Consider the following 15,000-nt stretch of genomic DNA (forward strand, 5'->3'; position numbering starts at 1 on the left):
ATATATATATATATATATATATATATATATATATATACATATATATATATATATATATATATATATATATATATATATATATATATATATATACATACAGATAGAGATATATATATATATATATATATATATATATATACATACAGATAGAGATATATATATATATATATATATATATATATATATATATATATATATATATATATATATATATATATATACATACAGATAGAGATATATATATATATATATATATATATATATATATATATATACATACAGATATATATATATACATACAGATAGAGATATATATATATATATATATATATATATATATATATATATATATATATATATATATATATACATACAGATAGAGATATATATATATATATATATATATATATATATATATATATACATACAGATAGAGATATATATATATATATATATATATATATATATATATATATATATATATATATATATATATATATATATATATACATACAGATAGAGATATATATATATATATATATATATATATATATATATATATATATATATATATATATATATATATATATATATATACATACAGATAGAGATATATATATATATATACATACAGATAGAGATATATATATATATATATATATATATATATATATATATATATATATATATACATACAGATAGAGATATATATATATATATATATATATATATATATATATATATATATATATATATATATACATACAGATAGAGATATATATATATATATATATATATATATATATATATATATATATATATATATATATATATATATATATACATACAGATGGAGATACATACAGATAGAGATATATATATATATATATATATATATATATATATATATATATATATATATATATATATATATATATATATATATATATATATATATATATACATACACATACATATATATATATATATATACACATACATACATATATATATACATACATATAAGTAGGGTAAGAATACTGATTCTGGCTCACTTTTCCCCATGTAAATGAATGGGGGATTTTCAGCGATTCATATTTTTTTCCCTAAAAATAAACCCCCTTTTTATCCCAAGGTATATTTATTTGTCTCCCCTTTTAACTTGGAGGTTGAACCTCATTGAATTGAACACCTGGGGGTTGAACAGCTCACTCATTGAACCTATAAAGATTTGTTCATTCTCAAATTCCTTCAATCGTTTAATTTTCTTTGCACAATAATCCCCATCTAAAATATTGACAAACAAAACATTTGAATCTTTATATTTTTTAAGATACCCCATTTGTGCCATTACGAAATGATAAACTTCTCTTAATGCTCTTGTTTGACCACATCCTGAGCCACAGGTTATTTTTTGTTAAGCCCCGCCCACTTTTCTTTAAGCCCCGCCCACTTTCCACAAGGTATTCAATAAGCCCCGCCCACTTTTGCTAAGCTCCGCCCACTTTCCATAAGGTATTTTTTCTAAGCCACGCCCACTTTTCCTAAGCCCCGCCCACTTTTGCTAAGCTCCGCCCACTTTTCATAAGGTATTTTTCTAAGCCACGCCCACTTTTCCTAAGCCCCGCCCACTTTTGCTAAGCTCCGCCCACTTTTCATAAGGTATTTTTTCTAAGCCACGCCCACTTTTCCTAAGCTCCGCCTACTTTTGCTAAGCCCCGCCCACTCTTACATCATTTCCAGTTCATCTCTGACTCACAAAGAAATCACTAGAAAATTACAGGATGTTATGGTTTTGAAAAATTTCCCAATGAAGGCTTGCCTAGGGAATTTCCAAAGGAAACCACACCCACCAGTCTTTCTCTATAAAAGCTTCAAACCCAGGCTCCATTTTAAACATTTGTTTTTGCTGGCAATGGTGTGCTGTGTGCTTGTCTCGAACTCTCTGTCTTGTATGGAACTAAACCTTCAAGTTGATGAACTGGATTCAAACCTCTTATCTGTTGAGGTAAGATTTTTATTTTCCTATTTTCAAACTTTGATTGAAGCATACTCATTTAATAATTAAATAACTTAATTAATACATTATTATTTTCTCTCACAGGAAATTGTATCTGAAATACAAAATGAAAATACTGCTTTTGCTACAACTTGGGGGGAAATTGTTGGCTTGGTTGAAGACCTTATGAGCGACCAAGACCTTGAGTGGGATGACTTTGGTGTTCCTTGGAACTCTCTGTCTTGTATGGAACTAAACCTTCAAGTTGATGAACTGGATTCAAACCTCTTATCTGTTGAGGTAAGATTTTTATTTTCCTATTTTCAAACTTTGATTGAAGCATACTCATTTAATAATTAAATAACTTAATTAATACATTATTATTTTCTCTCACAGGAAATTGTATCTGAAATACAAAATGAAAATACTGCTTTTGCTACAACTTGGGAGGAAATTGTTGGCTTGGTTGAAGACCTTATGAGCGACCAAGACCTTGAGTGGGATGACTTTGGTGTTCCTTGGAACTCTCTGTCTTGTATGGAACTAAACCTTCAAGTTGATGAACTGGATTCAAACCTCTTATCTGTTGAGGTAAGATTTTTATTTTCCTATTTTCAAACTTTGATTGAAGCATACTCATTTAATAATTAAATAACTTAATTAATACATTATTATTTTCTCTCACAGGAAATTGTGTCTGAAATACGAAATGAAAATACTGCTTTTGCTACAACTTGGGGCGAAATTGTTGGCTTGGTTGAAGACCTTATGAGCGACCAAGACCCACAGAACGAGTTCGTCCTTGATGACCCAACCAAAGAGTTATACCTTGGAGACCAGCAAAATCCTGAAAAAGAGTTTTACAGCAATAGTACTCATTGTGAGTTATCAAGACAATACCCACTGAACAAGTTATACGTTGATGAGCCAGAATACAAGTTTTACCTTGGAGACTCACAAATTTTGAAAAAAATCAGTAAATGAGTTCTGTCTTGATGGTTTAAATAACTACCTTGGAGACTCAGGAAAAGGGTTCTGCCAAGATGGTTCTAAATATGGGAACTACCTTGGAGACTCACAAATTTTGAAAAAATCAGTAAATGAGTTCTGCCTTGATGGTTTAAATAACTACCTTGGAGACTTGGAAAGTTGGGGTTATTTTGAAGACTTGAAATGCTACCACTCTTTGGGATTTAAACCTATCAAGAAAGTTCTTACTCCCTCTTTCTATGTCATCAAACCTGAAAGCCTTAAAAGACAGAATTGGAAGAAGAGAAAAAAAAAAACGTAAAATATATATATATATATATATATAGGTGGAAATCTCATTTTGAAAAAGACTGTGTTGGGTGAGGATTGAGTTGGGGTTGAGATTTTGAATGTGAGGGTTGGGGTTGAGATTTTGAATGTGAGGGTTGGGACACACACACACACATACACATCAACAAACAAAAGTTAAGCCTTGACTATTCAGTTGAGAATTCTGTGTTTGGGGTTCACAGATGTAAGAACGTCCACCCCTTGACACACATTATATACTGTTATACACCTCGGACTTGGCCCTCGAGTGTCCACAACGGTGTATAGTAGGAGGGAGTGAAGCGCCAACCTATTGCTCCCATTGCGCGCGCGCGCACACACACACACACACACACACACACACACACACACACACACACACACACACACACACACACACACACACACACACACACACACACACACACACACACACACACACACAAACAAAAGTTAAGCCTTGACTATTCAGTTGAGGATTCTGTGTTTGGGGTTCACAGATGTAAGAACGTCCACCCCTTGACACACATTATATACTGTTATACACCTCGGACTTGGCCCTCGAGTGTCCACAAAGGTGTATTATCTGCTTAGTTTTGTCTTTTGTAATTCCTGTGAATAAAATGAACCTAAAATCTCTTCCCCTTCCAAATCATATATTTTATAAGTCCAAGGAACTGTATCTATTACATCAACAATTTTAAAAAGTTCTTTCGTCCATCGTTCAGTAAAACCCTTTTCAAAATGAGATTTCCACCTATATATTCTTACGATATCACCAACTTTGAACTTAGGTTTTCTGACATTAATCTCTTTTTCATATTTTAATTTTGTAAATGTTTCTGATGGCTTCATATTCGTTGACGTGTGAATCGTGTCATTATACTAATCCACAATATCCTGAATAAAAGATGACCATTGTTGTGAACCGAGTTGTGTGAATTTTTTATATAGTCTCTCTTTTAAGGTACGATTAAAACGTTCAACAACTGCCTTCCCTTCATTAAAGGTACTGTATAATGTAATACTGTTATTTTTTAGAAAATTCATAAATGTCTTGTTATAAAACTCTCTACCCTCATCAGTCCACAATTTTTTAGGTTTTCTCTTACTTTTATTAAATATCTGTTGAAAAGCTAACATAAGAGTATTACCTGTTTTGTTTTTTAAAGGGACAACCCACGCATATCTACTCCTCAAATCAATAACGGTTAAAGCATACTTGTACCCCTTATCATTATTGAGTTCAATCAAATCAGCAGACCAGATATAATCAACTTCCTTTGAATAAACTTTCCTTCTCTGAAACTTTGTGAATATTGGTTTATGTAATTCATCAGCTAATTGCTCTTCAGTCTTAATGGCATCATTAGAGCCTATAAGTTTTTTGAATTTCCAAGTCCAAGTTTCAATTTAGCACTAATCATCTTCTTCACGATGAACCTATCAACTTTTTCTCTCAAGGTTGGATTTTGTATCAGAGACAAATTATACAACATTTCTCTATCGGCTTCATGCTTTTCTTCCAACGTTGTGGTATTCCCATAATCAATATCGTGTCTCATGCACACTTCATCAACTCTATTGATTGGTTTACTCCAGGATTTAGGATTGTCTGCCTCATCTAATCTTTTATCCAAGTTTGTGCCTGGACCACAGAAAGAATACCCTGGAAGATGTAATTCCCCTGGTATTCCAGTAGTTGTAAATTTACTTCCTGATAAAAACTTTTGTATATCTCCTCCGAGTTTGTGTTTGGAGATAAATTGATTTTTTTTTGAACCACACACCGAACATATACCTTTTTGTATAACCCTGTTATTTTTACTTTTAATATATGAAATATTTTTAGTATTAGTTTTCTTTTTACATTTGAGACAATAACTCATTTATTTATGAGAAAAATTCCTGCAGAGTGCAAAAACCTTTTTAGTTTCCAACATGCACATTTGAATCTTAATTTTTAAAACATAAAGAATCCTAAGAAATGCCTTCACTCTCTCCTCCATTTATTTAAGAAAAAACTTGAATTAAAATGAATAGCTTGACGATGCCAATAGTTTTGTCGAAAGTATTGCAAATAGACTTGTTAATTCTTTGTATTCCTCCTCGGTGGGTTGAGTTATTTTCTGTAATACCTCTATTCTTTTTTGAATCTCACTGGTTTCCATACTATAATATTTATTTATTCTCTCTCTTTCCTCCTTCTCTTTCTTCTCCTCCTTCTCCTTTTCCTCCTCTTCCCTCTCTTCTTCAACTCCTTCCTCATCCCTTACTATCCTTGAATCGTTTACACCCCATAGAATATTATACATATATTCATCAGGATTTCTTGTTATTCCTGTATCCAAAATAATTTTTTTTACAACAGGAAACCAATAAAATTTCTTTTGAATTTCTAAAAGAGCCTTACCTTTTCTTAACCTTATAATTTTTTTCATTATTTAACATTCTAATTAAATCTAAAGTTGTCGGTTTATCAACATCAGCATAACGCCAATCTTTTATTGAAAATACCTCATTCTTATGTTGTAGAACATATTTATTAAAATACCGAATACCCTTTTCTTGAAGGTATGCTTGGACACAGAAATGATAATTTTCTTGAAGCCTTCTTGCTGTCATTTATGTATTAGAAATATATGTTAGAATAATATTATGGCACGAAACACCTCCCCATCTTCCCATAGTTAAATCATTTTGTATTTCCTTACTTATTATATATAATCCTGTTTTTTCTGTTTTCATGAGATAAACAAGGGCAAAACCATTATTATATTTACCCTTATTAAATTCTTTTATTTGTTGTTTACTAATCGTGGCTCCACAAAACTCATTCTCGATACCAAGTGCATAATATTCTTCCTTACGAGACTGATTTAATTGTTCCAGGTCTTCGAGGTTAATTTTAAATGACCAATTATACCCTAAATCATTCATATCATACCCCCATTGTTCTATTCTCATACAAACGATACGCCCTTCTTTATAAAAATTTATTTTAATTCGAACTGTGAATTCTGTATGACCTGGAGATAATATCAACACTTCTGTATCTTTGGAATACACAGCCGTTTTATTTAAGTATATATATTGTGATAAATCGTTTAATCTCACCAAGTCATTCGCGTCAGTCGGGCTTGGATAATTTTTTAATTTATAAGCATTTTTCATGTTAATATTTTTGTTTATATTATATTTATGTCGTTCAGCCTGTGCCTTTGTATAATAATTTGATAAATCAATATCCAGTTCTTGAGATACACCAAAGATAGAACCATCTTTACCAACATAAGTCATTTATATTAGATTAAAAATAATATCATAAAATTTTTTATTTTTGTTGAGTTGAAATAACACATATAGACATAATTGACCACAACACTTGGAATTTAATTCTTGGACTTGAAATGTTTGATAAACACCATTCTGTAAGAATTTTATGACTTCAACAGGTGGTGGAAGACCAAAACTATCAAAATAATATTTGTCTTGATTATTAAAAATACAAACCCAATGAGAACCGTTCCCATTATTATCTTCTAAGTTCATAATAATATTCTTTGTATGTTTTGGCACATTTGTTAATTCATCTCTCATACAAATAACCACATTATGAATTTTTAATTTCTTACAATATTTGGCAAGTTGTAAATTTGATGTTGTATTCTTTCCAAATTCTTTCAACCACTCATCAATGCTCATTTATTTATTAGAAAGATATAATCCATTACCTCTTTTCGTTAATTTTACACCTGCTTGTGCTATAGAAGAAAGCATATCTCCAACTAACAATCTCGCTTTATCAGGCAGACCTTCAAGTTTTTCAGCAAAATCTACAATTACACCACTTCCACTAATTTGTTTCTCCAACTCTTTGTTATGTCTTTCCAATTCTTTTTGAGCCTGGAGTTGAGCCTTCCTTTCATTGGCAGTTTTGACCGCTGTTGAAATACCACCCGTCAATGCTCTAACCGCACTTAAACCAGCAAATAAAGGAATTAGAAATGGGAGAAATCCTCCACTCGTCTCTCTTATTGAATATTTTTTCAACATTGGTTTTGTCATTTTAATTTTAAGTGAGCCAGTGTCATTCAAGATTTTAACCTGTTCTCTTGTGAGCAAAACATCAATTCTTACTGCTCCTTTTCTCTGAATTGTATTAACGTTAATCGTACAAGGCTTTTGATTTTGAACACAAGATGATAGTTTATGAAGATTGATTTGATTAACATATACCCCAGTTGGTACTTTGCCACTCATTTATTTAACAAAAAATTATGTGAGACTAATCATCACACCATTATCTGTATTAATCTGCAATTCTGTTTCTTCCAAAAGCAAACAATATGTATCAACTTCTTCACTCTCTCCTCTTTCAATGTATAGGGAAGTATCCACTCGATTAGACTTTATAGTTTCCTTTTGAGCGCTCAGGTCAAACGCATAGATTGTATACAAACTTTTAAATGCTGTCATATCCAAAATAGGTTCTTTATTTCCATTACTTTCACACACCTTTTGGTAAGACTTGTATGCTTCAGCAAAATCATTTTTTTCCCAATTAATTTCCAATCTATCTCGTGGATAAAATGTTCCATCTAGAAAAACGCGAAGTTGTTTCACCTTAGCATTATCACTCAATGCATTATTCTTATCAGTCGCAGTATCACCATCTGGCTTTTTAAAAATCATCCACAGATATCGTGGCTTTCCTTCCAGAACACCCAAATTCCACATGTAAGTAGTTTGATTGAGTTTAACGTGTTGACATCTTCTTTTGAGGTATGATACACTGAGTGGTTTCTTTGAGTTAAGTCTTCGATTCAACATCTCTTCTGTTTTAAGATTAGGAGTATATTCACTGATATACCAACTCATCTCCTCAATTACAAATTTATTCTGTTCACCAAAAGCACTACCAACACCAAAAAGCAATCTATTTTCATTATCATTCCTTTGTAGTTGAAATCTAATTTTAAGACCATACAGAACTTTATCATAATCACAAAATCCAAATATACCTTTAAGAGGAACTGCCACAGTAAAACTATTTTCTGCTTTTGTATCATCATTATACATTCCTTTCCTTTGAATATATCCAGGGTCTGTGTTTGTTCCCGTTGACATATCAGGAATAAAACCTTCGACAGACCCCTTTCCCATTCTATCACTGAATGTATAGAGTGTAAATTTCATCATTTCAGATACAGCAGAGACATAATCAACCGCTTCAACTTCTTGTGTTCCAATATACAATCGCACACTATCAAACATTTTCCAGAAGAAATCATTTACAAGTGTAGCGTTTGTGTTATTCCCAGCCTTAGTGAATTTAAATTTACACAACAAGAAACTTTCGGAGAGATTCAAATAGGTTTGTTGATTATTTATTTCAAAACTTTTTGTACCATTTGTATTCCAGTCTGTTCCAGTTATTGCATTTACCTTGAAGTAATCTTCTTTTTTAGTGGAGTTTGAGATAATAATAGTATCATCCAAATCATAGATACTATCAATTGCTTCCATACTTGTATTTATTTAGGAAAAAAGATGTTAAAACTTTTGAAACCCTGCTCCAAGTATTTGAATTATTTTCTGTCGTTCTTGGGGGGACAACTGAGTTTTACCTTTCTTAATTTCTTTTATTGCTTGTAATTTATGAGATTCCTTCTGAGCATCTTTAATACTCTTTACAGCACCTGCTACATTTCCCACAGCAGAAGCAGTTGAACCAATTAGGTCTTTATGTTTAAGAATAGTTGAACCAATACCCATGAGAGTATCAATTATCCCATCTCCTCTAAATTGATGTCCAACACCCCTTTGTCTCTTAGGTTTATAGTATCCTCTACCAAGATACATACCTTCACCCTTGTAGTACGGGGAAAGGAACATCCCATCCCCTGTAATTATTTTATATTTTCCCAACTCGTGTTTCCTCACAATAACCATCGTATTTATTTATTGAAAAACTTCACGTAGGTGAATTCTGATGGATATAACTTCTCCATTAAAAGAAATCACACGATTATCTTGGTCGGTTATCCTAAAATTTACTCTGTGTATGGTTTTTCCTGACACAGGTAGATAAACCAAATTTTTAGGTTCCATATTGAATTTATAACCAATTGGGGTTGAGTATGCGCTGAATGAAAATATTGTATTTGTTTTTTTTCCATCATTATAAGCACCATCAATCAAATCACAGTGAATTAACACCGAATTTATTCCTGAGGATATTTGAATGACATTATCACTGTAAAACGTCCCATTAGTTTCAATCTTTTTTGAGGAGAAACCTAATAAATCTCTAAATGAATTATCAATTGTGAAATCAACCTTGTAGTTATTTTTAACTTTAATCGTTGATTTTGAAGTATGTTTTTGAATATCTATAACAATATTTTTTGGATCATCACCCTGTTCTTTCATAAGACGAACAATTTCGGAAGATATTTGAGAAATCTCGTATGCTCCGGGTGAGACTGTTATCGTTTTGTATCCACTTCCCGGATTATAACTAAACTTGTCATTTTTCTCGGTTATATTAAATAAGGTATTATAAGTTTCCATGGACAATAAAGATGCCTCATATTCTTTTGTTGTGTCAAGTTGTAGTGGGTATGGGAATGAAGATGTGTGGTCGCTTGTTGTGAAATTAAAACTCAGGATTGTGCTTCTCATCTTATTTAATATGAGATAAAATGTCTTTATATTGAGATTTATTAATTATTTTCATGTTCATCAACTGGTCTAAAATGGCTGATGCTTCATTAAAACAATTGTTATTTCCAGCCTTCTTACTGCCTAACAACAATAACAGTCTATTAACTAATTGCGATGGGTCATTTGGAAGAAAACCAATACCTGAACCAATGATACTTAAAGCCTGAATAATGTGTTTCTCCTTCTCATTCTTCCTACTTTTACCAGAAAGAATAACCTTATAATTTAGAGTGTTCAGCAAATCAATATATACTCTATCATCATTATTTTCCATATCCAATGGTTTATCAATATACTTTGATTCATCCCTCACAGTTGAACCTTGTCTTCCATCTTTTGTGAGAAGAAACATTAATCTCGGAGTTAGTTTAACAGGGGGTTGAGCAGAACTTAAGAACCTTAATTCATCATTAAATATCAATACCTTTTCTTGAAGAAGATGAAATATTGCTGGTTGTTCTGTTGGAATGAGTCCTGCTTTGGTTTTTGAATCCGCTGAATATTCATTGTTTTGAACAGCATTCACAATATAATCAGGGGGTTGATTAATCTCTTCCAGTTGTTGAAATAAACCTTCATCATATTCTAATTCTCCAATATGCTCTAATTCTTCCTCCGTCATTTGACTGAAATCTTTTAACATTTGGAGCTTTCTGGGAGTATATTCTACTGTGGGAACTGTGGAAACATCTTTCATTTTTTCTTGGGAAGTTTTTAAAAGTGGTTTAAAAAATTTCTCTTGTTTTCTTTCAAATACTTCTTCGCCCGTTAGTTTCTGTCTGCGTTTCTTCTTTATGTCTTCCTGCTGTTTTACAACTTTTGAAACCAACTCTTGATGTTCCTTAAATCTTCTTGCTCTTTCTTTTGTATCCATTTATTTATTGTAAAATATCATTTAATGAATTGTAAAGATTAACAGGGAAATTTTCCTTTTCTTCATCATTCAAGTAGATGTGTTCAAATAAATCCTTTTCTTTAAATATTTCATCAAATTCTTTATTAACATTAATGCGAGTTGTAATTTCTTCTTCACTAATCCTTGCATCTCTGCTTTTCATACGTTTGCGTTGAGTTTCTTCATCAACATCAAAACCGAATGATAAAATCTTCACCCCGCTCAGATATTTAATAATTTGTCTCGTTCCTTCTGGATTAGTTTCTAATATCCCAACACCACCAGATTTTAGTTTCCTTAACTCACTCTTACAATGTGAATATTTTGTTGTACCAAGAGAAACCTCCTCAAATATTTGTCCTTCATTCCTCAATCGCATATGTTCCTCCACTGAAATATAGTGATAATCTTCACCTTTTATTTCTCCAGGTCTTATTGCTCTAGTTGTTGTTGATACAATGCGTATCACGGGGTGTTTTTTAAGTAAATTTACAATATTCTCATTTGTACTACACAAGAACCTTGATTTATGAAAGTTTTTTCCAGAAGCAGATTTACCCACAAGATTTATAATAATAGTTGTCATTTATATATGTAATTGTTTATAAAACAAAAAATATATCCCTTAATATCTCATCTTGTTTCACAACAATATATTTATATTTTTCAGTCGTGTGCTTCATGTAATCCTCAAATTTCTTTTTACTACATAATGTAGAACAATTATCTCTCCAAAAATTATTGATATCTATTGAATTTAACTTGAATAAAATAAAAGTATTAGCATTGTTTCTGATGGAACGACGAGGAAGTTGAAAGTACGATTGACTAAGATAAATACAATTACAAGAAGAATGTCTCCCTCTTGTGTAGTAGCTGTCCATTACCGTTTGGTTTCTCTCATTAACACAATCATCAAAGATAACGAGGTTCTTTTTTGATTTATCCAAATCTTGGGGAGACGGTATATCATCCGTATTATCACTAAGAATACAAGTTATAAGATTTGATTTCTTTTTACATCTCTGTGTATCACAAAATAGTTGAATTATATCTTCAATGTTATAATCATTTAGGTTTTTTTGACGTTTAAATAAACCGATTATATCTTCTTTTTGAAGACCAGCATTAAAACCTTGTGAGAGTAGTTGATACTCTGGTTGAAAACTCGACTTTGTGAAAATTATTAAATTGTCATAATCTAAAAAGTTGGGAGTGAGGAGCATTTTTAAAAGTAAGCAGGTTTTTCCACATCCACTTGAACCAACTATGAGACATCTTAATGAATTTGGGAGATTTTTATGGTTGTTAAATTTTATCTTATTTTCCCAAATAGGTAAAAAATCATTCATTTATATATTTGAAAAACAGGTTATTTAATTTATTATTGGCTTTTTTAGAAACTCTATATTTTATCCTAAGTTCAGGTTTAATTTCAAGATAATCCATTATTTTATTTATACAATATCTTGTGTTGATATTTCCCTGAAAATTACATCCATGAATAATATACAACAACAATCCTTTGAACATTTCTCTTATACGTTCAGTTTCTTCCCTTGTAAGGAAAGGTGTGTTATCATCCTCATACTTTACATTCATTTCTCTAATCAATCTTGTAAAGTAATTCATTTTTGATGTAAATCTAAAAGAATTATTTTCCTTTTTATATTTTTTATTATCATTAATTAGAAGATAATCACAGAATATACATTGTTTATAGGCTTTTGACTCTGTGTTTAATCCCCGTCTTTCACACGCAGGACAATTCTCAAATTTGTCATATGGAGAATCAGGAAAGTCTAGCATATTTATAAAGTAAAACTTTACTTAAACTGAAATTCATCTATACTTTCAGTTGTATATTACCATCGATATCGATATACTTTTTTTCATTATCAGATTCAACGACAACATTTTTTATATTAAAGGTAATTTTAAAATTATCGTTAACTACTATTGAACGAAATGTCATTTCACCTGATATATTAACATCCTTTATTTCATCAGGATTTACATCTTTAAGGTTGTTGAAAAAAATACAAATTTCTCCTTGCATATTACAGATGGTCTTATCTTTTCTTTCTAAAGCTTCATCCATAAGGTTTTTGTTCTTTGATACTTTTTCTTGTTTCATTGCTTTTTCTAGTTTTGAATATATTACTAGAAGGAGAGGAGAAACTTTTGTTAGAGATACTTTAATTGATGTTCTACCAGGTATACTAAAAGCCCTTCCACTGAAGGAAATTGAAGAACTCATATTATTTACCATAATAGTTTTTATCCAATAGTTGTTATATTTATCTTTGTTCAATTTTACATCCTTGACATATTTCTCAGTATCTTTAACAGATGAAGAGATTGATTGAAACTTGTCTTTTGTGTCTTGAAACATTGTATTTATTAAGTGAAAAAGTTGGAGGATAAAATGTTTTTAAGCACAGATTCACCTATAAATTAAACGAAATTTTCATCAAGAAAATTTTAGTTTAAGCAAAGTTTTATTCTATAAATATGGTGAATACAACGTACTGCGATGTTTGAAATCATGAATATAAACATTATAGAAAACACCTCCGAACCAACAAACACACATTTAATCTATTTCATCAAATATCTCCTCTTGAGTTGGAAAGAAAACATTGTGATATCTGTTCAAAGGATGTTTTGAAGAGTAGTTATAATCAACATCTTCAATCACAAAAACACAAGAAAAATGAGTTTAAAGTAAAGGGAGACTATTATATTAAAAACACTGATGGGGCATTTAAAGGGCATATAAAAATAAGGATTTTTCAATTTGGAGAACCCGGTCCATCATCAATAGCTGAATCAATTGAAATAGTGAAACCCGATGTTGAAAAATTTATTAAAAAGACATTAAAAGAAATGAAAACTTTAAAGTTTTATATGGGAGTGAAAATGAATATGAAAAGACAAGATGAAGAACATACTCCTTATATGAGAACAGGTCTTCATTTTATAACATCATTTCAAGATTTTTTGAATAGTGGGGTTTATGAAGAACTATCAAGACAAGAGGAGGATGTTGATAATACAGTGGTAGGAAGTGGATTCAATATTAAAAAAATCATCTTTTTAGATATACACATTCTAAAATCAAACCCTCTTAAAGCTTCTTCTTATATTGAATTACCAAAAGAAATAAAACGAAAGAAGGCAGTTGTTAATATTAAGAACAATGATAATAAATGTTTTCTCTGGTCTGTTCTTGCTCACTTTCATCCACCAAAATGTAATTCAGAAAGAGTAAAACAATATATGAAATATGAGAATACCCTGGACATTAAAGATTTTAAATTCCCAATGCCACGAACAGATATTCCTAAATTTGAGAAAAAGAATAATCTTTCTATTAATGTATATGGATTAACGGATACAAACAAAGTTCAAATATTAAAAATTTCAAACAACTATAAAAATGAAGAAACACACATTGACCTTTTATATTTTAGTGTTGGAAAGAATTCACATTACACATACATCAATAATTTATCAAGATTAATCTCTTCTCAGGTATTCAGAACAGCAAACAAAATATATCCTTGTAAGCGATGTCTTAATTCATTTCATACAAAAGAACGATTAGAACAACATTCAAAATATTGTAGTAATCATAAATCAGCTGTAATTACAATGCCTAAACCTGGTGAAAAGATTTATTTTGAAGATTATAATAAATCTATCATGCACCCATTTGTGATATACGCTGATTTTGAATGTATCCTTAAAAAGATAAATACTGCTTCTCCTAATCCAAAAGAACCATATACAAATAAATATCAAAAACATATTCCTTGTGGTTTCTGTTATTATATCAAATCATCTGTTGGAGAAAAGTATAAAAAACTTGAACATTATCGTGGAAAAAATGCTTCACAAGAGTTTGTAAAACGATTAGAAAAGGATTGCATAAGACTCACTAAATTAATGAAAGAAACAAATGAACCGATGAAATTAACCAAAGAAGAAAAATTAGAATTTAGAATGAACAATATCTGTCATATTTGTGAGGGGGAAATTAAGGAGTCTAAAGTTAGAGACCATTGTCATCTTA

At 30.5% G+C, this 15,000-nt stretch overlaps 1 protein-coding gene and 1 long non-coding RNA gene across 5 annotated transcripts in view; one reads left to right on the forward strand and one right to left on the reverse strand.

The window, feature by feature from the left end:
* The window catches only part of LOC147024334 (gamma-parvin-like), a 123,092-nt gene that overhangs the window by 92,890 nt on the left and 15,202 nt on the right, over positions 1-15,000 (reverse strand). The window lies entirely within an intron of this gene.
* Positions 1,048-3,923, forward strand: LOC147024336 (uncharacterized). The gene is made up of 3 exons (XR_015058962.1): positions 1,048-2,008; positions 2,105-2,299; positions 2,396-3,923. It is a non-coding gene; the product is annotated as an uncharacterized LOC147024336 (long non-coding RNA).

The sequence above is a fragment of the Eptatretus burgeri genome, chromosome 6 (genome assembly GCF_056783735.1).
Source record: "Eptatretus burgeri isolate ZD-2024b chromosome 6, Ebu_testis_v1, whole genome shotgun sequence".
NCBI classification, from domain to species: domain Eukaryota; kingdom Metazoa; phylum Chordata; class Myxini; order Myxiniformes; family Myxinidae; genus Eptatretus; species Eptatretus burgeri.